The sequence below is a fragment of the Corvus kubaryi genome, unplaced genomic scaffold, assembly GCF_017639235.1.
Source record: "Corvus kubaryi isolate FWS band 111438036 unplaced genomic scaffold, C.kubaryi_AGA036_p1.0 69, whole genome shotgun sequence".
Classification (NCBI taxonomy): Eukaryota; Metazoa; Chordata; class Aves; order Passeriformes; family Corvidae; genus Corvus; species Corvus kubaryi.
Genome location: NW_024582057.1, coordinates 7,443,746 through 7,468,671, shown reverse-complemented (window position 1 = coordinate 7,468,671; position 24,926 = coordinate 7,443,746). Strand labels below are relative to the sequence as shown.

The 24,926-nt window shown below is 37.5% G+C and overlaps 1 protein-coding gene across 7 annotated transcripts in view; it reads left to right on the top strand.

Annotated features, from left to right (window-relative positions):
- FARS2 (phenylalanyl-tRNA synthetase 2, mitochondrial) overlaps positions 1-24,926 on the top strand; it is a 232,768-nt gene that overhangs the window by 15,139 nt on the left and 192,703 nt on the right. The window lies entirely within an intron of this gene.

The window sequence follows — 24,926 nt, the reverse complement described above, 5'->3', positions numbered from 1 at the left end:
TGTCAAACATAATTAAAAGAAGAAAAGTATTGTTTAATATATTACCTAATGTATTGTGAAGCAAGACATCCTGTTTTGCTTGTTGTATATGTTGAGACAGCATAGTTAAAAAATCAAGGTATTATTGTACAAGTTGGGAAAACTTTTCTTACTGTGTCACAAACCTTCTGTTTGATGACTGCCACATGAATTTCTAGGATATAATTTAAAAAATTCTAGAATATAATTAAAAAGAGGTTGTCTGACCTCTACTGATTAGGAATTCGGATTAGGTTTCTTGTGCTTGAATATGTCAGTTCATCAACTTCTCTGGCTCTGAAATAGCTTATTGTTCCAGTGTGTTTTTCTGTGTGTGTTGTTTTCTGTGTGTTTCTACTGTTTCAAAAACACCGTCGTCATTGCTGTCATACCTCCCAATACTTTTGAAAAAGCAGACCCTTAAAAAGCAATGACTCTCTGTCTTCTGCCCAGGATCACCCATATTGAAATGTGCAGTTTGTGTTGTACAGCCCTCTCTGCACGTATAGTTTGATTCTACAAAGTATCTCCAGCAATCCCTGCTCATCTACAGTGAAATGCAGCAGCAGCTTGTTTCAGATTTCTGGTTGTTAATCAATCTGTTCACACTTAAATGTGTTGCAGCCCAGTCAAAGCAGGGAGTATCCTGGACGAATGATATGAAAGAAGTGAAGTGGATGTACGTAAGTGTAATCTGCCCCCAGAGTGGCAGATTGCTTTAGCAGTGACCTTTATCGGTGAGAATAGACTAAAGTTGTATCATTTTGAAAACCAGAGTGCTACTTCCACTTAGGCTGTTGCTGGGTGCTATGTTTTGCATCACTTTTTGAAGACACTGTTATGTTGAGTTTAATACTTTTCTTAAAAATTCCAGGTTTTAAGCATAAAGGCCTAAGGAAATTATGTCTGCAAGATGGTACTTGTGCCTCTGCTGTAAGCCCTCTTTTTTCCACTTCAGTTAAATTTCACACAGAATGTCTGGGTCACTAGAGACAGCAAGGTACAGGTTGTGTATGAGAATAAAGGGCTTAATGAAGGAGAGAAACCCTATAAATTCCTCAGCCAAAGTAGAGGTAGCAGGATGAATTTGTCCCTTACCACTGAATCTGCAAACTAACTTTGCCTCCAAACACAGAGGAAATAAACTTTTGCTGGTTCTGCTACTTGCGAAGGAAAGCTTACTGTAAACCTGAGGATGAATTATGTTCTGTTGGCTGACACATCTACTGAAGAGGAAAACAGAATTGTGCTATCTGAAATATTTTAAGAGAACTGAGAATGGATGCTTTAAGAGGTGGCGCTGCGTATGTTGTCTTTTAGACTTTTAGAAGAATAGTGTGTCTACAGGAGAGAGCTTGAGACAAATGATGCTGTATTTCACAGTCTCTGAGATGATTAGGGAATATTGGAACGTAATAGAAGTTATAATCAACTGTAAATGTAAACTGTTAGATTGCTGCAGAGGAAGGAGGCTGCTTAGACAATAAACCTTACAGTAACACATCTACTTTTTAAAGCTGTCAGCATGTTGCCATCATCTGGAAAAGTATACACAATAGCTCATCATAAACCCATCAATTTTTCTGCATTAATTAACATCTCCATTTGTGATATATGACATCTGAAATGAATTATTTTAAAATGAGAACTCTCCCAATTTTGTGGTGTGACACCCCCCTTTCCACAACTAAATTCTGAATTACAAATATTCTAGATGTTTTGAATGTAAATCCATAACTGTGAAAAATAATTTTTAAAAAGAGTTTGAGAAATCAGTTAGTATTTAACTTTTGTCGTGTTGGTAGCCAGATGCAAAAAGAAAAGAAAAGGTAGGACATTTATAGTACATAATGTACTACAGATCAGGCATAGATAAAGTAGATAGAAGTAAATAGTAAATGCAGTTTCTAAGACCTAAGAAGTGGATGTATAAGTTAGAGATTTCTTTTTGTGTGATTTGTGAACCTTTAATCTTTCCCAAGTTTTGCACATACAGTATCTGCCCATTTTCCCTTTTTGAAAACATCAGTTAGGCCAACTCTAGGTTTGCTTTTGTGTCTTAGCAAGCACTAGTTTTGTGTGGGTCTCTCTGTATGAAGAACTCATGGTGGGGAGAACACTAAATCCAAATGAGCCATAATTAGGTTGCCCAGAGAAGTTGTGGGAACTCTTGCTGGAGGCTTTCAAAACCCAACTAGGCAAATCCCTGACCTAAAGCAGTGACCTGCTTTGGACAGGGTGTTGAACTAGGCCACCTTCACTGGTCTCTTTGAACCGAAATTATTCTATGATCCTGTAGTTCTGTGAGGATTGCATTCATTTCTAAAGGAGATTGATCTGGGGATTATCTTTAAAAGTCATCCCTAAGCTTAGTTCTGGGACCATCCATCTCTTACTATCATTAGACTTTGCTTTCGTTATGGGCAGTTTTGCTCCTCAGTACGTGGTATTTGCCATGAGAAGTTAGAAAATGGGAGATAGACCTTCACCATAACTGATGTGTTAATTCTCTGCAGGACTTGTAACCGAGATTTTAAGTAAGGTTGTGCATGTTGTGGGTGTCTTTGATGGGGAGGGGAATTCTAGTTGTTAGGCCATTGAGTTCTTTGTATCAGGATCATACTATCCTGGAGCTCATACTTCTTTCTGAGATGACTAAGTTGGAATTTCTGAACCAAAAGAGAGGGCTTATGCATCTTGAAAGCAAAGTTCAGCACAAACTCTTTTCCTTGTAATGTTCATTTGTTCAGCCCTGCAATTTTGCAAGGGTGTTTAAAACTTCATTTCTCCAATCTTCCATTAGTACTGGGAAAGCTGCTCCTTTGTGGTGCCTGTCACCAGTGAGAGGTAAGCAGTAGTTAATTACCTAGTTTGAGAATTGGGTATCTGCTTTTCCCATTCCAGGGGAAATTACTGCAATTCCAAAATATGGTGGAGAAAAGCAGCTCTCACTATATTTTCTGTATCCGTCAAAGTTTTTTTGAGCTGTGAGAATATTCCAATCTATGCTTCAACAATTAGTAGAGTGGGCCATTTGATGCAAATTTGATTGCTTGAGCATTATAGTACATGGAAAAATCCTCTATGGAACTTGAAGTGGTTTAACAGAGGAGGATGTATTTTGCAGTCCGCATTCTCCATGTGCACATATGCAGCAAACACACCAACACATGGCCTCACCACTGCAGCCAAATCATCTGCATTTTGGAGTTCATGCCTCAGGTGTGCATGGTCAAGCCAGCATCTGGACTTAGGTGACCTTGTACTGTTCCTGAAAGTATTAAAAGTACTTTGATTTTAAAAAGAATATTAGTGATTTTAAATTGAATTGGTTTCCATTCCTTGAAATATGAGGTGCTGTATAAAAAATAAAATAAAAAGCTAGTAGAATTTTTTGAGGCAAAGCATATATAGGTAATGTATTTACATTGTGAAATCATATCTTACTATACATCACTCTTAAAATGTAGTATCACTAGAACCAAAGATAGGCACCCATCAAACTGTACCCGTTCAGAGCATCACTGATGATACTATATAAAGATGTCATCACCAGATGTGAATACAAAATTCTTAGCAAACTGTGGTTATACTTCCTACTGATGGTTGCTATTAGGGGTTCCCTTCTGATGACACATCTAGCACCTTCTGATATTTATAATCTGTGATTTGCATTTGGAACTAAGCTTTTACTCTCATAGCAAGACAGAGCATAAACAGAGAGAGATGTGGAGCAGCATTTCTGTAGAAAGCTGTTTGTGGTAATTCTTGAGAGTTCTCTGTTGATCCCAAAATAAATTTCTAGATACAAATATACCACAGCCTGGGGGATGAATGTGCACCAGGCACTGATGACTGCTGTGTAACGCAAATTGTGTCTTACAGTCATCATAATCCCTTCTTATATAAGGTAATAAATAAACATAAGTACTTTTAAAAAGCTGATTCTTAAATATTCAGGGCTAAAGGGTCTGCTGCTTCTTGCAACAAGAGAGCCCTCTGCCATTGCTTAGTAGTAACAGAGTATCTTACAAGTGGCATGAAAAACCTGAAAACCTCCTTTTATTGCCTTCTCTAGGTGCTACAGAAAAAGGTGTTGTTGGCTTCTCTTTATAATTTCACTTTCTTTTTACTAGTTGCAAGAAAAAAACTGCTCTATTTATTTTGTCAATGAAATGCTGAGTGTTCCAAGATGAGATTACCTCAACAGAGGAATGCACAACCTTTACTACAACAAACAACTTTACTCAGATGACTTTTTTGCTGAAAATAATTAAGGATGTCTAGGTAGCTGAAAACTCTCATCTACTGTGCACCAAGAGCGTCTGCTTTGTTTTGTGCATTTGTTTGCTTTGCTCACAGAAGTTTCTTAATCTTCCAAGACAGCCAGGAAAACCAGCAGAATTATTTAAGCAAAACTCCCCCTAGCATACTACAGTGAGGCCAAATAATTAGATTCACACCCTTAGAGTAGATACACAGCTTAAAAGCAAAACCAAACACTCTTGATTCAGCAGACACAAGTTGGTTTCTGGTGTAATATGACAAAAAACAAAGTCTGTTTCACCTGTCTGATAGTAGGCTGGTTGGACTTTGCCAGAGTTAGGACTGTTGTCCTAGAAAAACTCTGATGTTCCTGACCTAGAGTGGGAGCTGAAGTAACCTGGTGCCAGCATTGGCAAAGATTTCATGCATTTAATTTGTTCTTCCAGTGTGGCTAAAATAATTCCACTTCGTAGGTCCACTTCCGTAGGAAGGAATCTTTTTAAGCAGGTAGACATCATATTTTTAAAGCCATTTTTCCACAAATACCTGTGGTTTGTCAGTAGAAATAAGGCAAAATGAGTTTATTAAAAAGATTCAGTGGTACACAACAAAACTGAGATTTTATACTTACTGTGTTGTTGATTACCTATTGATAGCTCTGTTTGTATGAAAGTAAGACCATTTTCTAACGACTGGGCCTTCAGGCTCTGATTCAGATATTTAAATTAGAATGGATCCGTCTGCTGCTTGTACTTCTATAAGTTATGATTTCCAGAAGTGTCATTTTTATGGGTGGGCAAGTTAGCAAGTTTTATTTTCGGTGACCATTACTCAGTCTGGTAACCTGGGTGGAGAGGCAAGGGAAGAAAAGCTCTGCTTTTGCAATGTAATGAGCAGATACCAAATAATTCTGCATGCGTTCAAGAAAAAAGATCTGTTAAAGAAAGATGGAACAATTTAAGGTCCTATGTGTAATAAAATTTCATGTCGAAGAGGAATCATAAAAGATCAAAAGCTGAACCTGATTTCACTGAGACAAATAGAAATGTTTGTTCCTAGGGAGATTTTTGAGCCTAAATTCTACAATCCTGAAATATTTTCAAGTCTGGGTAGAGTAATCCTTACTAAGTAGCCGATTTTTAAAGAAATTTATTAAACTTAGTGGGGTTTTGCTGTTCTGGTTTTTTTTTTAATGCAAGCTTTTAGCAAAGTGAAAGGTTTTCAAAGATTAAAGTTTAGGAATATATCTGGTTAGGTGATTAAAATTTCTTCTAAAATGTATTTCAGTGTTATGCATGCTAGAAGCAGGATGCTGTGCTCTGGGAGGTCCCCAGAAGACCATTATAAAGAGGATATGGAATGGTGTCAGTGGGCTGTGTAACTGTAGATCATTACAGGCATGCTTTTTTCTTATAATGAGTTTAATGCTTGATAAAATGAGAATGTATGTTGTATCTTCAAAGAATTTTTTTTACCATTCTCAAAGATATCAGAAGGCTGTGGCACCAGCTGCCTCTGTTCATTCCTGTAGCATAGGTAAAATCTGTCTGCCATGGCAATGTACCTTACTCATATCGAAACACAGGTGTTTTAAAAATAAGATGCAGTCAGCAAAAGGAGGGAATAGAAGGAATATTTTGCTACTAATATTGAACGATTAACATTATATAAGCTTTAAATTTTATCCTGGTTAATTTTTATAACAGAAATTAAAACTTAAGGATGTCCATTTTGCACTAAAATTTTCAGTGATTCAGGCTTTGCTTCAAGTGTTTCATAAAAACACTTACTTAAAAAACCCAAAGCAGCTGTTTTTGTTGGACTAGAAGGGGAATGTCATGTGGAAAATGCTACAGTTAAAATCCTGTAACTTGACCTTGAAAGTTTATTTTCTTTGGTGGAAGGCTTTGTTCATTTGGATTTAAACTGAGCCTTCTGTTTGGTTTTGTATCTGAGAACTCCTGCTCTTATTATTTGAAAAAGCATTGGCCAGTTCACAGGTGAAAAAAATCACATTGGTGGGTTTTTATTACTTAACTGTATGTTCATGCTAAGGCAGGGAGTACAAAGCAGTGGAAGTAATGTGCGTGGCTTTACTACTTGGTAAGGGCACTTGAGTCTGTAGGAACCAGTGCAGTATCTGCTGGCTTCATTTTGGTGAAGTGCTGTTTGGAAGTTTTTAAAACTCTGTTGTATGACCTATGAAGAAACTCTGACCCCATGTGTACAGACATTTACAGAGCTCTGGCCTGTGTGGTACGTTTGCTCACATTTTGTGATTTCTGTCACCTCAGAAGTGCTTTCTGTTGCATTCTCTTTTCCCTTCATATGTTTGTACATACATCTTTTAATTCTGTCATATTTTTTCCATATGAAAGTCAAAATTTAATGCAAAAACATTTATGCGAAACATTTGCAGAGATGGTGGTAGCTGTATACAGGCTGTATACAGTGTCTGTCCTGTTCTGGATAATCTTGTGTGAATCCAGACAGTTTTATGTGAGCAAAACATCTTTTTCTCTATATCAAAACTTGCTTTCTTTTCTATCTCATCCTCAGTTTCTACATTCAGAGATCTTTCTGCCAAGCCTACGTATCTGTGAAACTTTCTTACCAAACTTTCATCCTCTCCAACAGAGTTGCTTATATTGAGTTGGTAGAATTGAAGATATGAAACAGACATGGGTATTTTCCAGCTGTGTATGTCATCTATGAAAAATAAATACACCACTGAATCAAAAGTCCAGCTTGGAAGTGTCTCAGTTTTAGCAAGTTCAAATTTCTGTTTCATACTCCTACGCCTTCATTACATAAGCAGTGGTTGGAGTTGATAAAGGTTATGCTAAAGAAGAGGCATTTTGCTTTCAGACTCATGAAGGCAAACCCATCTGCCTGCTTTAGTCTTCTCTTCCATGCCATTTCTTTTTGTAATAGTATATCAGGAGACCTGAGCATTCCTCATTTTACCTGCAGCCATGTGTGACCTCCTTTCTCAATCTACACTTAGAATCAGCAGAATGGTTACTCCTTGCCATTTGGGGACCAGCAGAGGAGGTAAACTGATCTTGTACCATGGTCCTTGAAGTTCTTTTTGAATGGAGATACTTTCTGCTGCCGTTACCTTCAGAGGAGTACTGACTTTCCAGACTTTGAAGTGCCCTCTCATTAGCATTTTGCTATCAGTCCATTCAGTTGGTCAGAGGTATCTTTCTAAAGACATTTTGAAAGCAGTGGTAATTGCAGAGCTTTTGCTTATGTGAAAGGAGGTTATTGGAGGTTTCTGTTTTCATGAATTCTTACAGCTACTGACTTGCCCTGTGCTTCCAAGGGTCATCTTAAAGCATTATTGTGTTCTCAGTAAATAGTTGTTAAGCCGTGTAAGACCCAAATAAATATTTTAAACAAACAGTTCTGCTGAAAACATGTGAGTAGTGCTGAGAGAATTATATTCTTTTGTATTTTTTCTAGTAAAGGTTATTTATTAGGGTGAGCAGATGGGTACTATTCATTTTTGGCATTCATTGATAAGCCTGCTACCTCTCCAGGTGGCTCTACAAAAATGATAACACTGTGGCACTGCTCCCATTTTATTTTTATTTCTCTCAGGCTAGTTAGTCACCTGTCTCTGTTCTCCTCATTTAGAGCCATCTGCTGGATTTTTTTGTTTCTGTTCTTTTGATTGTTCTCTGTTCTAAAGTCACTGAGGGATCTCCAAGAGGGGCTGATGCAAAGTCTTTGTATGCTTGCTGAGTGTTGGACTCACGGATATCTTCTTTTTGTCATCTTCCCTGTAGCCAGCTTGCAAGTTTTATTTTCCCCAGCCTGTCCTTATGAAGTAATCCATGCAACATTGAGTTATTAGTGGACTGTTTTACCACTTTGATGGTTAATATAGGGGTTCTCTTACTTTTTTCTGGTGAAATACTAAGAGAATGAAGAACTGCTGAGAATCCATCCTCTGTTGTATTTGTTATCACGAGAGAGCAGAACATAAATTTGGCACACAGGAGTTGGACTTGATGGTCCTGATGGATCCCTTCCAACTCAGCAGACTCTATGATTCAAAGTGATTAAAACAAAAACTTTATCTATATTAAACTACATTTTAAGAAGTTTAATTAAGAATTTATTTCCTTTCTGAAGAGGCAAGATAGGCAATGTGCTTCTAAAATAGAAAACCTTTTATTGTGAGTATGCGAGGTTGTCTAGACTGCGTTTAGACCTAACTGCATGGGACTGACCCACACCTATCATCAGCATGCATTTAAAATGTATCACCTGGTTGGATTTGAGAATGGGTCAACAAAAGCCTGTACTTGATACCATGTGAAACATCTTTTGTGGCTGAAGGGCCAGGTCACAGTTGCACAGCTCGGTTTCCCTGTGCCTTCCTACTCTTCTTTCCATCTTCCTTGCGACCTCATCCTTGCTTCCAAGAGAGCTCAGCTTCCCCATCCCTTTGGAGAGCCAGTACTATGCTATTGGACTCTGTTACCAGGTTTCTGTTTGTGTCACGAATTTTGTTCTCTAATATGTTATTAAGATTGATACAGGCAATACTGGAAGAAAGGTGAATACAGACGAACATACACCTAAACTTTAAATGTTTAATTGCGTAATGTGTGTGGCCACAGATATAGGAAAAGCTGAGAAATCTGATCATCTTGAACTCAGAATTACTTATTTGTTACATGCTAGTTATTAAGATTGTTGTATTATGTTGCTTCTTGAAGTTAAATTGTGCTGATGTAGCAGTATATATACTATATGTTATATAGTATATAGTTTGAGTTTTAGTTCCAATTCTGCTTCCTTGAATATTTTTACTAGAAAACAATATAAATGTTTTTCCTTGCAGACATGTGGGATGCCCTTCTCTTTTCCCCTCCAGGCATTGCACTGTAAGCACATTCTTTTGCAGCTCTTGCTCTCAGGTGAATTTTACATTGAATATTGAATTTTATACTGAACACTACCAGATCTTTCTCGACTTGCCCCTACTCTTTCTCTTTCTCCTCCTATTAGTTTTAATGTAGTTTGTTACATGTAGCTGTTGAAAGAGTTTCTCTTGTCATCAGCCATTTAGTTAAGGAAATGCTTGAACATCCCATTATCCTCATTATGGTTACTGCATTATTTTTTCATTACCTATCCTTATATCCATTCTTGGTCTCCTGTTTTAAAAAATAGACATTGTCACTGATATAGAAAGAACAGAGATAAATGACAGATGACAGATTTGAGGAGCTAAAGAGCGAAGTTCTACGTATTAGTTTTTTTGGTGGTGGTGGTAAGTTTATTTTATAGTTTATTTTTTTCTGAGTGGTAGTGTAATATCTATTCTGGGATTTATTCTAGTAATAGATTATAGTAATCTGTTCAATCAGAGTGATTTGAGGTCCCTGAGAACAGATGTGATCCTCAGGAATAAAGCTACTGGATAATCAAGAGTGAAATATTTACATAATATTACATTTTTACAGGTTTTACTGGGTTCTTGCAACTTTTCTGCATCCCAGTTTGCCTCTTGGAAATTGCATATTTTGTCCATGGCTTTGAACTCTTGGTAACTGTTCTTTTTCTCTACATGATTATTCTGGTTGATGACTTTGCATTTCTGTAATATTGAGCTTTAAACTACAGTAAACAGACTGAAGTGATGATAGCAGTAGTTTGTCATTTGGGATGGAGAACCATGTCAACATAGCTGAATTTAGTTTGACCACAGTGATTCCCCTCCCCACTTTAAATGTCAGTTCAAAAAAGTGATGTTTTCAGGAAGACTTTCTATACACAAGGAAATCATCCTAGGTATCTGGATTTTAGCACTGATGATCTGGACCAGTGATCAGAGACGTGTATTCCACTTGTGTCAGCCAGATCTGCTTGTGGGAGAACTTATATATGTTTTCATCACTGGAGTCCATATTGTTCTTATTTCAGTGTAAGTCACCCACCACAATTTTGAAGTATGATATGGAAAGGTTTGGAGCCACTTTCTGTGGCTCTCCACTAACCTGTGAACTGAGACACACTCGAGTGACAGAATGTCTTGGTAATGAACAATCCATTTTAATGCAAAAAACCTCTAAATGAATGTGACAACTGAGGACTTTGTGTCTTTCTTCCCACTTCATTTCTTGCAATTCATTCTCTATTCCAACTTTAGAGAAACCTGCCTAGTGGGTATAAAAAGGCCATCTTTTGGAAGAAGATCTAAAGTGTAGACCCCAAAGTAATCATTGGTAACAGGTATATCCCTTCCACTTTAAATCACAGTACAAATGGGCTATTATCTAAAGCAAGATGTATATAATGAATTATTTCCCCGAATCAAGCTGACATATGTAGCTAATTACACTGAGACATTCCTACATTCGTTTATTTAACAATGTAGAAATAAAGTGTTTTAAGACAGGAGTAAAACAATATGGTCAAAGTGGAGGTGTTGACCCAAATGCTTTGTGAGTGTACATTTTTAACAGGTTTTGTGATGAAATTTACTCCTGTGCCTTATTGGAGGCAAAGGAGCCTATCAAATTGAGGAAAATTTGAAAGAGAGATATTGTCAGTTGTAGATTTCCCTCACTGATGTTGCCTATCTTTATTTAGGTATAGTGTTCCCCTTTACTGCTGGTCTTCTGCTTTATGCTTTTTTAAGCATCTGGACTCAATCCTACTGTCAGTTAAACAAGTGCAGCTACGTGAAGCTTCTGACCCATAGGTCAGTGCTCTGTCTCACAATGAGCTCAGATACCATCACGTAATGAAGAAATTCAGCGTGGTGGAGGGGGGATGGCATGGTAGCATGGGAAATCTTTGCATAAGACTCATGTCTTTTTGAAAAGGAGAGATGAAAACAATAAATAAATAAACAAATACATAAATAAATGGCTACTAAATATTTTAGAACTTCACCCTGCTTGGCAATTCACCTTAAAGAAGGTCATTAGAGATGAGGTTAGCAGAGGGAAAATGCGTGTAAACCCTCAGTTCTATAGGTCCTTAAAATACATGTTTTTCTCCTCCTTGTTTTTAATATAAAACAGCAAAGTTCAACTATTAGTGATGTGCAAGTAGGAGGGAGCTTTATATTACCTAGATTGACAGAATGAGTGGGATGATCAGAGGGATTTCATCTATTCTTTCCAGTAACTTCTGTCTAGGGCAGGGCATAACTTGCAGAGATGTGTTCAGTCTACGTGTAAATACTTCAGTAATGGAATTCATGTCACCTGTGCTTCCAGGTAATTTTAAAGAAAAAGAGAAGTTGAAGGGTAGTGTTCCTCAGATAGCTAAAGAAAAGCATAAATGAGTAACAGCTTGTAATAAAATCCATATATATATAATTTGTGTGTGTGTGTATGCACATGTATACACACACATGTAAATAGCACAGACATGAATGATTACCAGCTGCAGCAAATGTGTTACCAGCTTCTGGATAGTATCTGTCCAAAATTAAGGCCTGTTAATAGGGCAAAATTTCTACTTCAACCCTATTGTCTACTCCAACTTTACCCAAACTAGTGATTTTCTTTTCCAGATCTGTCCCTTTTCACTGTAGGTGTGCTTTGGGTTTTTCTCACCTTCTTTCCTCACAGATGTTGAAAGGGATCAGAGTGTTCTCATATATTCAAACCAAGATTACAAACCATATATGTGCTTCATTTGCAAGAAACATAAACAGAATTTAATTGTGCTTCATATTGTCAGAGTTTACTCTTTAATTCATGTGTGGTAAAGCCAATAAAATGAGACACTGACAGTTTCAAAACATGACTTATTTTTCTGTGTTTATAAACAAAGTCTTTTTGTTGGTGCCTGTATTTGCCAGCCACTATTGTTGTTCTAGGCTTGGAAAATTACAGATTTACATTTCTAAGCTTATTCCATGAGGAAAGTATGTTTATAAAATGAAAGCTTGGTTTCTGCTCTCATCTCCCATTCCAGAAGTTGGAGGTGTTAAGTACAATGCCCAGTGATATGAGATGCTCAATAAAAATGTGATAATTAAAGGACAGGCATGGATGGAGAGCTCTGCTTTATTTTTTACTTTGTTTTCAGAATTACAGAGGAGGGCCTTCAGAGCTGAGCTGTTTTCCTATATATGCCTCACTAAAATAGTCTCAAATAACAGGAAAAGACAAACTTAGTTTTACATGTCTGTTTTCTAACCATTTTTTGGGTTTTACAGGTGACAAGAAAAAAACTTCTGATGAAGAAAATGTGATCTTTTTTTCTCCTCCAAATATCACAAACAAGTATTCCTCCTTCCCCAAGTGTGAAAAACAAGTCAAGAACAAAAATTCTGCTGAGTTTCTCTCTCTCCTGTCTTTTTTAATCTCTACAATTATTCCATTTTATGATAGTGTGTTATCACTGTTTGTTCCTTCTAAAACTTTACAGGCTCTTTGAAGTAATCAGTATGAGTTTAGGGGTCACATGCAGAGCCACTTAAACCAGTGCATTATGATGGGAGAAATTGCTATTAAACTTTATGGTGGGTAGATGAAGGCTTGTAAGATTTTCAATTAACCTGAAGGATTAAAGCATGGCAGCTATTGTTCCTGCTTCGTGAAAGGTGAAGAAATGATAACCTGTTCATTAGATATGGGTAGTATTTAAGCAGGAAAATAATTCTGTTTTCTCACTACTTTGGGATTGAAATTAGTAGTTAATTGTGGGGTTTTGATAGACTCCCAAATAAAGGAAAGAAAAATACTTAGCCAGGGCCTGCATGAAGGATACTGGAATGAGTAAGTATCATGACACTGGGAAATAGATGTACCAAAATAATACTTATTCTGGTTGACCATGCATGTGGTATGCATAACAGGTTAATCTGAGGCAAAAACCCAGAAGGATTAAAAATTTAGGTGCTGTGGAATGATAGGGCAAAAAGAACCCTGTGGTTTTGTTCTGGAAGCTTCTCCAGGAAGTGATTCAGAGGAGATGCCACAATTTAAAAACAAAAGCTTCGCTACAGTTGATAGAAGGAAAATTTTGGTTCTTCAGGACACTGAGTGTTCAGCTCCAATCTGCTAAAGCCATTAAGGAGACATTTAAAGTATTACAAAGACACTGAACAGTATAAATGCCTTTGCTGGGTTGGTGTCAGGTCACACAGAGACTTACAGGTGGGCAACTAGAGACTAGAGGAAAATTAAAGCGTTGAGAAATACTTACTATAAATAAATGAGGAAAGGCTGTAGCCAGAGATGGTAAGATGTTTATGAACAGTAGAAGGATGTGGTTATGGAGGAGAGTGTGCTCCCTCATGCCTGTGCCTGTGTATGAGTTTGTTGTACTGGGGGAAAAGAAAATAGAATATAGAGCATAACTCAATTGGATTAAAAAGTTGAAATAATGACACAAGAGAGCAGTGTAAAACTTAATGCTATTTTTTTTTTTAATATTGGCAAAATGCTCTAGGGGAAAAGAATATGAAAACCAAACAGAGTTAAATAGTGCATTGAAGATGTATAATAAATATATAAGGGAGATGGAGTGGGTTAGAAAGAAGGTAAACCAGAAATTGTTTTATATTATTCTATGAATTCTGGAAGGAGGAAGTGAGGACTTTCTCTCATTTTCAAATGGTGTTGTCTCTATCCCTTCCTATTTGCACCTCACTGCGCTGTCCGATAACACCCTCTAGATGGTGATGGGGGATTCCAGCATGTTGAATTTCTCCTGACTCCATGACTTAGAATAGATATCTCGTGTGGGTTTGGGTTTGTTTTTTTTAAATATATATAAAGTTATTTTTGACAAAGTGTTGGCATAATTGTAGGTGGTGTTCGAGCCAGTGTAGATTTAAACATTTAGATGATGAAATCAAATACAGTCATGAAGAAAATGGCCTGTTACCCTTTACTTAAAACACTGCATGGATACTGTAGCCTTTGTTTCATAAGGAGTTATGAGCATACAGCAGAATATTTCTAGGGAACTCATTTCTGGTAGGGATTATGTAAGTTTTGACTTGGCTTGCATGCATGTGTTTCTCAACAGCAGGACACTGTTTCAGAGCTCTTCAGTTTCCTTTTCTTAGCACAGATAAGAGCCACTACTTCTGCTCCCTGATAAAGTGAAATAAATGCAATCCTTACACCAGAGAGCGTTATAATTTCTTTGATTTGAAAGTAGTTGCAGATGCTCTATTTGGAAAAAAACTAAACAACTCATCACCCCCACATACCTGCTAGAAAAAATAGAGTGCCATTGCAAGAGTATTTTTGGCTTGTCATATGTAAGAATGGAAGTCAGCATGTTACTGTTTGTTTGGGTGGGTTTTTTTTCCTTTTCGTTTTGAAAACTGAAATCTTGATTATTTTTAAAAATACTGAAAGAAGTTGAGTAGTCATCCTTCCTCTTGAAAATACCAAGGTATTTTAAAATATTCTGCTGGACACAAAGCATATGGCATTATCTCTTTAATAATTCTTTTTTGAGGTGGGGACACACTGCTTTGCTTTCTGTGGAGTATGTTAAAGATGGTATTGTTGCACAGGCTTAATGGTAACCATGCTTTAGAGGAAATAGTGGCAAACAAAAAGAGATGGAAACGTGATTATTGCATCATTATTCCAGTGTTTTCATGATGCTATGATCCCTTTATCATCTCTGTGGCCTTTCCCTGGGCTTCACTGGGAAGCCCAAAGCTGGACACAGCAATCCAGATGGGGCCTTACTTGTACTGAGCAGAGGGGAAGGATCAGCTCCCTTGGTCTGCTGGCAGTGGTTTTCCTAATGCAGCTCAGGATGCTCTAGGCCTTTCTTTGTGTGTGACTGGCTCACAGTCAGCGTGTTATCCATCTGGACCATCAGGTCTTTTCCTGCAAAACTGCTGCCCTGCTGCTCAGGCCCCAGCATGTACCAGTGCTTGAGGTTAGTCTTCCCCAGGAGCAGGATTTTGCTCTTCTCTTTGTTGAGCTTGCTGATGTTCCTGTTGGCCCATTTTCCCAGTCTGTAGTGGTCCCTCTGAATGGCACCATGTTCATCTGGTTTATCAACAATGCTTCCCAGTTTTGTATCATCTGTGAATTTCTATTAGGTCATGAATGGAGATGTTAAAATTTAGTATTGGACCCCATACGACTCCTGGGGCACACTGCTGGTGACCAGTCTCCAGATGGACTGTTTGCAGCTGATAACAATCTTCCAAGGCTGACAGTTCAGCCTGTGTTCAGTCCACCTCACTGTCCACCACTCACTGACCACTTACCTGGTCTGTACTTTGTCAGTTTCTTTATGAATATGTCCTGGGAAACACTGTCAAAAGCCTTACTAAAGTCAGGACCAACATGTCCACTTCCCTCATCTGCCAAGCCAAAAATCTCTTTATGGAAGGCTAACAGGTGTATCAGACATGATTTTCCCTTCGTGAATTCATGCTGAAGGCCCCTAATCACCTTCACATGTTTTGGAAGTTATTTCCAAGATTAGTTGCTCAGACACCTTCTCAGGGATTGAGGTGAGCCTGACTGGCTTGTAGTTCCCCAGATCCTCCTTCTTGACCTTCTTGAAAATAGGACTTACATGTTTTCTCCCATTTCTGTTTTCAGCTAAACTTACCTAGGGAAGACCTTTAGAGTGCAGTTGCCTTTTCATGATGTACCTTGCTTGTTACTTTTGTAAAAGCACTTAATTTAGGCACTGCAAATAAAGTAGTATTTTTGGTGATTTTCACTTTACTATATGTTGATCAAATTTTCATTTTAGAGTTGAAGCAGCTCTAAGTATAAATAAGGCCATATGGTGAAAGTACTATATCTTATTAGTTTTTTTCCTCACTTCTACTTCATTAGCTGAAACCAGCCCAGGTTAATTGATACTGGGAACTCTATTCCAGACTATTGTCTTTAGAGAGTAATCAGGTTTCCTGAGAGAAACACTTGAAGATTGTTAGGGAGGACCCTTGTAAAGGCCTTCCTTTGATGCGCACCAGAAATCATTTATGCGAGCTGGCAGCTCCCTGCTACCCATCAGTATGAAACTGAGCAACCTTCCTTCTGGTCATGGGTGGGGGAGCTTGAAGATTGGTGTGAGCAAACCAGGATATCAGTCAAGTGGAATTGATTTAAATCATAATTAAAAATGGATTCTTTAAAGGAATCGAGAAGCTGTTGTGCATTTTATGTTGTTTTCCTTGAAAATGCTTGGTTTTTACCTGCTGGAAAAAAGTGAAATAAATTGCTTGGTAAGTACTGTTAGCCCCTTTTGCTAAAGTAAGCATTTATTTTTGCACTTTTAAGCAGTTATACAGTCCAACACAAATATAGCTGGTTTCTTAATATTTACACATTCTAATTTTATAAAATAATGATTGATACATTTCCTGCTTACCAGCTTGTTGGGGAAGATGAAACAGGAAAGCCTTGTAAATATGATTGCCTGACAAAAGATTTTGGGAATATGAAAACTACAGGCAACATCGAAATGAAAGCCACTTTTGAAATACCAGGTCTTAGTTACTGAACAACTAGAAAACAATGGTATGGCCACTGAAGATAATCCCCTCTTGATGGAACAATACCCTCTGCTTGCAAACAGGTCCAAGGGTCAGAGCAGACCCTACTAGCTCAGCAGAAGGGGTCCAAAGAGTAGTTTTTAGAAGTTAAGATGTAACACTCTATGGTAATATAAGAACTCTTATAGGCTGTATGTAAATGCTATAGGATTTGTATCTTGTATTAGATTGGTTAGTGACAATTAGAATATTCAGTACAGAAGATGATTTATTGTATTGTAACCAGGACTTCACACACTTCCATTCCATTCCTTCCTCACTTCTACTTCCACTTCTACTCTTGCTCTTACACTCTCTCTCTCTCTCTCTCACCTGCTTACTCTCTTGGGCCTGCTCAGAGCTGAGTCTGGCAGCTCTGAGCAGTGCCCCTATACCCAAGCCTTTTACAATAAACCTCATGTGTCCCAAGACCTGCCTATAGAGATCTCTCCGTCTCCGTCACCGTCTCCGTCCCGACCGAACCCGCCCGAAACCTACACCAGCTAACAATTAATTTTAATTTGGGACATGTACAGTTGCATTTTGATGGAAATTTGAATTGAAAATACAGAAACCACACATTATACACTTTCCCCCAAAACTATAATTCACATGGAAAACTAGTGAAATAGGATAAACAAAGGTGGTATCTTTGCTGAATGAAGCAGAATGTTTCTGGATATTGACTTCTCGTTTTTATAATTAATGGATATCATCTTGAGCAGGCAAGGTACAGGTGGTTTCAGTCTGACAAGACAATTATGATTTTTCTTCAAATATAATAATAATTTGCTCTAAGTGAAGGAAGGAACAGATTCTTAGCCTGCCTCAGACAGATTTAGACAATTTTTTATTTAAGTTCCACCTTGTCTGCTGTTTGCAAATAAGGAGACACCTTTTCATGGTTTGGGTCTGTGATGCCTGGGCTGCACGTCTCTCCTTTCACAGCTGAGGTGCTCGTCCCCCAACCTACCTGGACAGATGGCAGGAAAGAGGCTGCAGGATCATCTCTTCCCATTACATCAGGAGAAAACATGGCTTCCTCAGACATCATGCCATCTGAAATTCAGACCAGTGCAGTAGATCTGTTTCCTGGGACACATTGAGTGCAGTCAAACCTCAAGATGATCCAGCTGTATGGAGGAATCAACAATGGCTGAAGCAATTGGTTCCTATGACTGTTGCAACATGACTGCTTTCAGTGCTGTTTTACTGCCTTATTCTGATGATGAATTAGGTCTAAGATGCTTAGGGGTAAATAAAGAATAGTGAAATAAAGTGTAAATGCATGACTCTCTAAATCTACCTCAGAACGTGCGGTGCCTGAAATCAGGGTTAATATAGTATGTAATAGTTCATGCAAGTGCTGACAGCTTACATAGTAAAATGGCTTCTAAGAGTTATCTGCAAACTTACTTTAGTTGCCAACCAAAAAATCTGATTTCTTTATTTTCATGAATGTAACGTGTAATTAAATTATTTGAAGAGGCAAAATCTGTGATATTTGGGGGTTGTTGTGGAAGCCCTGTAACCTTTAAATCAATTTAACAGTGGTATCCAGCAGTGTTTGCTAAAGCAGCAGGTATATTGCATGCTTATGTTTAGGAAGTCTGGTTCATGAGGGGTACCTTAAATCACAGGGTTTCCCAGCCTTTTTTTTTTTTTTTTCTTTTGCAGTGGTGGTCGTGCCTGCAGCATCTTACAGCTGTGGGCAAAGCTGTTACTTCTGTGCAGGTGGAACATTTTTGTTACCTTGGCAGTATTTCTCATCTGCTTTGAAGTAGCTTGCTGTGGTTTGAAAATACATTAATGTGTGCTCTGAACATTTCAACTTCAGTGTTAAAAGAAAAAAAAATACTTTGCATTTTTGGTATTTAGTACTTTTATTCACAATTGAATGAAACAGCCGGTGCAGGATTAGTTGCTAGAGAAGGCAAGATGATTTAGCAGTTACTAAGCTTTCCACTTCTGTCTGAAGACACATCCTTTACCCACACCTGTGAAGTCTGTAATTTTTTTTGAACTGTATTTTTTTGTTAAAGTTTTTTTTTTTTTTACAGAAAAAAATTAAATTGTTATTCTGCGAACCAATAACATGGTTATCCTTTCAAGATGGCTTCTGAATGACTGTGCCAACTGGTGTGTTCCTACACGCACATTGATGCCTTCATGCATTTGAGTGATGGAGATCCTGAAGGGAGTGAGGACTTAATTTGGGAAGTGATTCTTAGAAATTTCTGGACATGTGGCTCACAGCTTTATGTAGGACCTGATTGTTTAGTCTTTTCCTCTACGAACAGAAAGCCTTTGTCTTTGCTGAGTACTTTTATTAAGCCATTAATTGATACACTTTTAAACAGATACATTTTCTGCAGACATATTCAATACTGATGGTACTGGTCCAGCCAAATCTGACATGCAGGATGAACTGAGCTGATTAAATTAGCAGGTGCTGTTCAGATGGTAAAAGACTCTTCTAAACTCTGCTCTGGCACTTTTCAACAAGTGCGTGAAAAAGGAAATGAACGTTTTTATCAAACAAGTAGTTCCTCAGCTTTTAATGTAAATTGTTATTATTCTGCAATACTAATGCTGCTTCATCATCTGTCAGTAGGTCTTTTGGGGGCTAGACCTCTTCAGTAGCAGTAGTGCTGCTAAAGTCAGAGTGGCTGCTCTGTGCAGTTCATTTACACAAATAAATGAGAAGATGCAAGAGGAGGAGGAGGAGTCTATGACTGTTTTGTCAGATGAAGGCAGATCCCCCCCCTTCCTTTCTTTCCCTCCAGATTCTTGTCCTTATTGTACTAAAATTTACTTAAGGAATTGGCAAAAGAAGGTTTTACATAAAACTTTGAACTGTTGAGTCGCTATGTAATTTTTACATGAATTCACCAGGCAGAGATCAAAAAACCTAAAAAGAATCTGTACATCACTTAAGGCAAAAAAGTGTAGGAAGATGATTTCTTCTTTCAAAAGAGAAGATCCTGTGCAATAGTAGAATCATTCCATAGTGCCAAATTTCATCTGGGAGTATCCACTGTTTCATAGAGTCCACCATTGAAAGGGGAAATGCATTAGGAAATCTGTTAAAAGTCTTTTTCAGTTTAGATTGCTGTAGTCATGGATTGGTATTCACAGGTGAAAAAAGCTTCTCCCATTTTCTGCAAACTCTATTTTAGGTGCTTAAACAAGGACAATTATTTTGAAAGCTGGTGTCATCTCAATGTGCAGAGGAAATGGATTCAGTTATATTTAAAATCATAAGAAAAAATATCTCTTTTAGGTTAAAATCTGTGGATTGTTCCTCCCCCCTCACCTTTTGCTACTGACATGAAACTCTTGCTTTGCAGACAAATCATGTGGTTTAAGTTGTGCGCCATGGCATGTAAGGATGTGAGTTTTTACTAACTTTTCCCTGGATTATGCACATGCCTATAGCTCCAGAAAAGGGCATGAGGAAGTGTGGTGGATCAGACAGCACTTGGCCAGCTTCAGGTTTGTCCTTGAACTTGTATTCCAGTAGAATCAAGCATGAGTCTAATTGAAACTCCAGTAATTAAAATACAGTCAAAAGATTGAGATGACAAGACTTTATGGTGAGTCTTAAGTTCTTTAGGGTTTCAGAAGGTTTACAAATTGTATTGCTCAGTTTCATTTTTCTTGAGTATAAAATAACCTTCATTTTCACCCTGTGTTGCAAGCCCCTGGAAACACAGGTGAATGCCTTGTGCATTGACATGCTGAGCAGAGCTGAGAGACTTTATGATTTTAATGGAAAGAGTGAAAAACAAGCAGAGTCTAAGCTGATGCCAAGACAGACTTGGCAGAGGAAGAAGGGGATGGTTGATGAAGGGGATGGTTGATGATCAAATGGAAATTCAGGGAGATTTGAGACCCTGTGTGACCTGTGAACAAATGCCCCCAGCATTATATATGTAATTAAGATTTTAGTCAGCAGAATGGTGATGGCTTATGTCATTAAGTATGAAAGTTTTGCCATCACTTCTATACATTAGTTTGTATGGCAACTGTTGTTGCTTGTGAGTCACAAGTGGTAATCTTAAGATCGTATCAGTAAAATTTTATGCTATACACTCACCATTGAGTTTGATATATAGTACTCCAAAAATGTTCTACAGAAAAGTTTATTTACTAACAGTTCAGAGGATTTTACATTTTTATTGTAGGTAGTTTTCATTTTCTGCATCTGTAAATCTACTCTTTAGTTATTTCATTGCTGTATATAGTCAATAAAGGAAGATATTTTAATACACATATAAAAAGCCTGTAAGAATTACGTGAAGTAAAATTCATTATCTAAACAAAGTGCACTTAAGATTTAGTGCCTTGAAACTTTACAGGAAATAAAAAACATGTGCTCTGCAGTGGATGAAAGCTGATAATCTAACTTTTTCCATATGAAAAAGATGGGATTTTAAAAACAGATTCATGGTTTAGAACATTGTAAACATGATTATAATGCTATGTTGCCTGTCCTGCTCCAAAAGTTAGAATAATTCTGGAAGAGGAAAGCCATACATTTTGTGGTTATAAATTAAAAAAAAAAAAAAAATCCTGAGGAGTTTGCTTTAGCAGCCAAGAAGTAATCTGCTTGCCAGGTGCCTGCTTTTCTATCACTGGTATATGCAATTTAAAAAGAGACGATTCTACTTCACAGAACTGATAGAGTGGAGGAGAGAAAGGGATTGTTTTCTATTCTGGATATGTTTGCGATGGATACCCTTCATGTTCTATTTGTGTTTCTGATGGAAAGATCAGTGGTAAGTCAAGCAGGCGAAGAGACAAAAACATGCTAGAAGGCATATTGGAAATGCTTTTGAGGCTGTTGTTTGCATTGTTAGTTTCCACTCACCTGGCTTCATTCGAGGAAAGGTTATGTGTGGTAACAAAAGTGTTGCATCATTAAGTCTGTCTTGGAGCTCTCTGTCCTGCAAAATGCATTGAATAGCCATGTGGGATTTTTCATGGTAGGTGTTTTAAAATTTTTTTCTGTACTTGGTTTCTTTACTGAAAAAAAGGAAAGTTGATTTCAAGCTACTTTATAAGAGGGCCTATTATCCTGTTCTTTATCTTGCCTTGACTTTCTCTATTGTTATTAAGATGCTGAATTAGTAATTTTGCTCCTAGTGTAGTAGATTCTGTGATTATACAGAAGCGCACCCTGAAACGTCCTCCTTGCTGGGAGGAGCACTCCGTGAGGTGCAGTGCGGTGAGAAGAATTCTGCCTTAGGAATTGCATTTTTAGATTTTTCAGTTGTTCTTAAAGTTTGTCTTCAGATGACTTTGTATGTATTTGAAACACATAAAAATACTAAATGCAGTGACCCGTACCATCCTACACGACTTTTCCATGGTTTTGAGCATTTTTCAATAGGAGAGAGCTGCTATTCAAGTGACATATTGTTAAAAAAAGGGTTTTGCATAATGACACAGGATAAATAAAGGAAAATCAACTTATTTTTTACTCTGCTTCTGCTAGTGTTCACCTGTATTACCTTCTTTTTTTGCCCTGAAATAAAACAGTGTTGACAGTGAAGCATCATTTCTGAATCACTTGGGTGTGAGCATCAGCTGTAATTAGTTAGGAGCTATTGCTGTTCATATTTTATAGTGATGGACAAAAGTGAAAGCATTGTGAATAAAATTCAAATATGTTCCTTGCACTTCTATATGGAGCTGCTTAGAGGTATTGGAGTAACAGATTATAAATTAAAAATCTTGTTGCTTTAAGAAAGGAGGAATATTTACTTTTCAAGTCCTTCAAGCAGTAAAGTCACAGGCATCATACAGGTTTATGTTATTTTTTAATCTCACTGTAGTGAGGAGTACAGCCAAGACGAAATGTAAGTAAAGAAACACATTGGGATAGGAGGAGGAGATGACCTTCCCAAAGTTATTTTATGTCTCAGTAATATCAGTTGAAATACTGACTCTTGAGTATTGTATTCAGTTTCAGTCCCCTTACTCTCTAAAATGAAGTTGAAGAGAAATCAGTAGAAGTTTCCCAAGAACCCAAGTAATGGAAATGATGACTTCTGTATGAAGGAATACAAAAAAAACCCCTTAAAACATCACAATACATGTGCATTTTGAAGAATGGAGTAAAACCAGTATCTTGTCAGCTCAGTATGATTTCCATGGATGTTTCTGGTGTAATCCATTAATTTCAGTGGAAGCTTTTACCTAGACCACCTAGAAATCCTACAATAGTAGCATGAAATTATGAATGGAAGAGCCTAATCCATATGGATTTTCCTGCCTTTCCTCTGCCACAAAACAAGATGAAGGGACTAATTGAAATACCACCATAATACATTTTAAGTAAATCAGGTAGCATTGTTCCAACACACAATTAACAGGTGGTATCCAAATGGTCCCTGCAGTTTGTCTACCATCTCATATTTCCATCTATACAAAAAACTACTGAGAAATTTTGTTGTTATAGGGAAGGAACATTGTTGTGTTGTGTTTTGTTTACTGATAGTACACAGCTGCTGTGGCTGTCAGTGAGCACTCAAACTTTCTTTTTTAAAATTGCTGTGAATATTTGTACTTTTGCCAGTTAATCTGAGAGTAGGAATGCCAATGAGGGGAATAAAATATGGAAAATAATGCTGTGTTTTATATAGCACCTGCCATACTCTAGAATGTTAAAGCACTTACTAAATTGATGCTGAGATGGATAAAATATAACAGTGCCTATAAGCAAATACATCACCTGCTAAGCTTTCAGCAATATGACTGGCATAAAGCCATGAGCACCATTAAAACTGCTACTGAAAGAAAGACTTGACTAGACCTCTGAGGAATAAGCCCCTAATATGTGCTTCATTAAAAAAAAATGTGCTAATGATCATAGAAATTATAACAAACCACAATAAGACTGGAAAGAGCTAGAGATACTGACTAGTCTAGCCCCCAAAGCAGGTTGAATTTTACACCTGGTTTTTTTAGCACAGCTGTTTAGAAATCTGCATGAAGTAATAAAACTACAATAGGGTCTGCACAAGCCCTCTTTTACAACATGTCACCGTATTTGTAGAAAGACTTCTCCTTATAATTTACACAGATTTTTCTAACTTTGGTTTTGGTAGGTGAATTGCTACATGTCCTAGCCAGGGTGCAGTGGAGACAAGGTTATTCCAAAGAGTGTGGTACATTCTTTCAGATCTGATGATGATGATGGAAGTGCCTTTAATTTGTTTTCTCTCTGGCTAAATAGTCCTAGTATATTCAGTCTTTATACATAATTCCTTCTTGAGACTTGTGGTAATTTCTGCTACTGTCTTCAGACACTTCAAATTGCGTCATATTTTTTTAAAAAGGTTATGCCAAAAGTTTGACTTATTTATTCCTTCCTGCTGAACAGGACAGGAATGCTTCCTATTTTATGTGGTATACATTCCTGTTTATATACCCATATGAGGGCTCTTTCCTTTTTTTAGATCCCATTTTGAACTTTTATTGAGCTCATGGTCTACTACAACCCCTGATTCCCCTCTGAGGAAGGTGCTGTCTAGCAGTTTACTTGCTCTCTTGTTGGTGTGCAGCTGACTTTAACAAAGTACGGAAAGTTGGAGTTGCTCCTGATGAACTGTTCTGTTGTTTTTCTGGCCACTTCTCTAGTTTGACAGAATGATTTTGGGTTCCAGCCCTGTTGTCCAGCATACCTGCAGTGTTGGCTCTTGATGATCAGCAGATCTAAGCACGTCCTCTGTTCAGTTCTGTAGGTTGCTAATGGAAACACTTCCTGAAACTGGACCAAGTTCAGATCCTTGCAAAAACACACTCAGCAAACCATCTTGTGTTTGACAGAGAGCTATTAACAATTTTTGGGGTCATAAAATCAACAAATTTTGCTTTCATTTACTAGTAGTTTCCTGTAGAAAACACCTGCTTATGAGAAAGCATGTGTTTGGGAGTCAGCTGTCTTTTCTTTGATAATACAAGCTAGAAAGCATAAAAGGGAAATTAAGAATCTCGTGGTTTCTGGCCTGTGCTACTTTTTCCCCACTGTTTCTCAGTGAGATAGAATAAAAGCTGAAATTTTTAATAATATGATGATGCATAAGGAACAAGTAGGAGTAGTTATTTGTAAGTGTAAAAT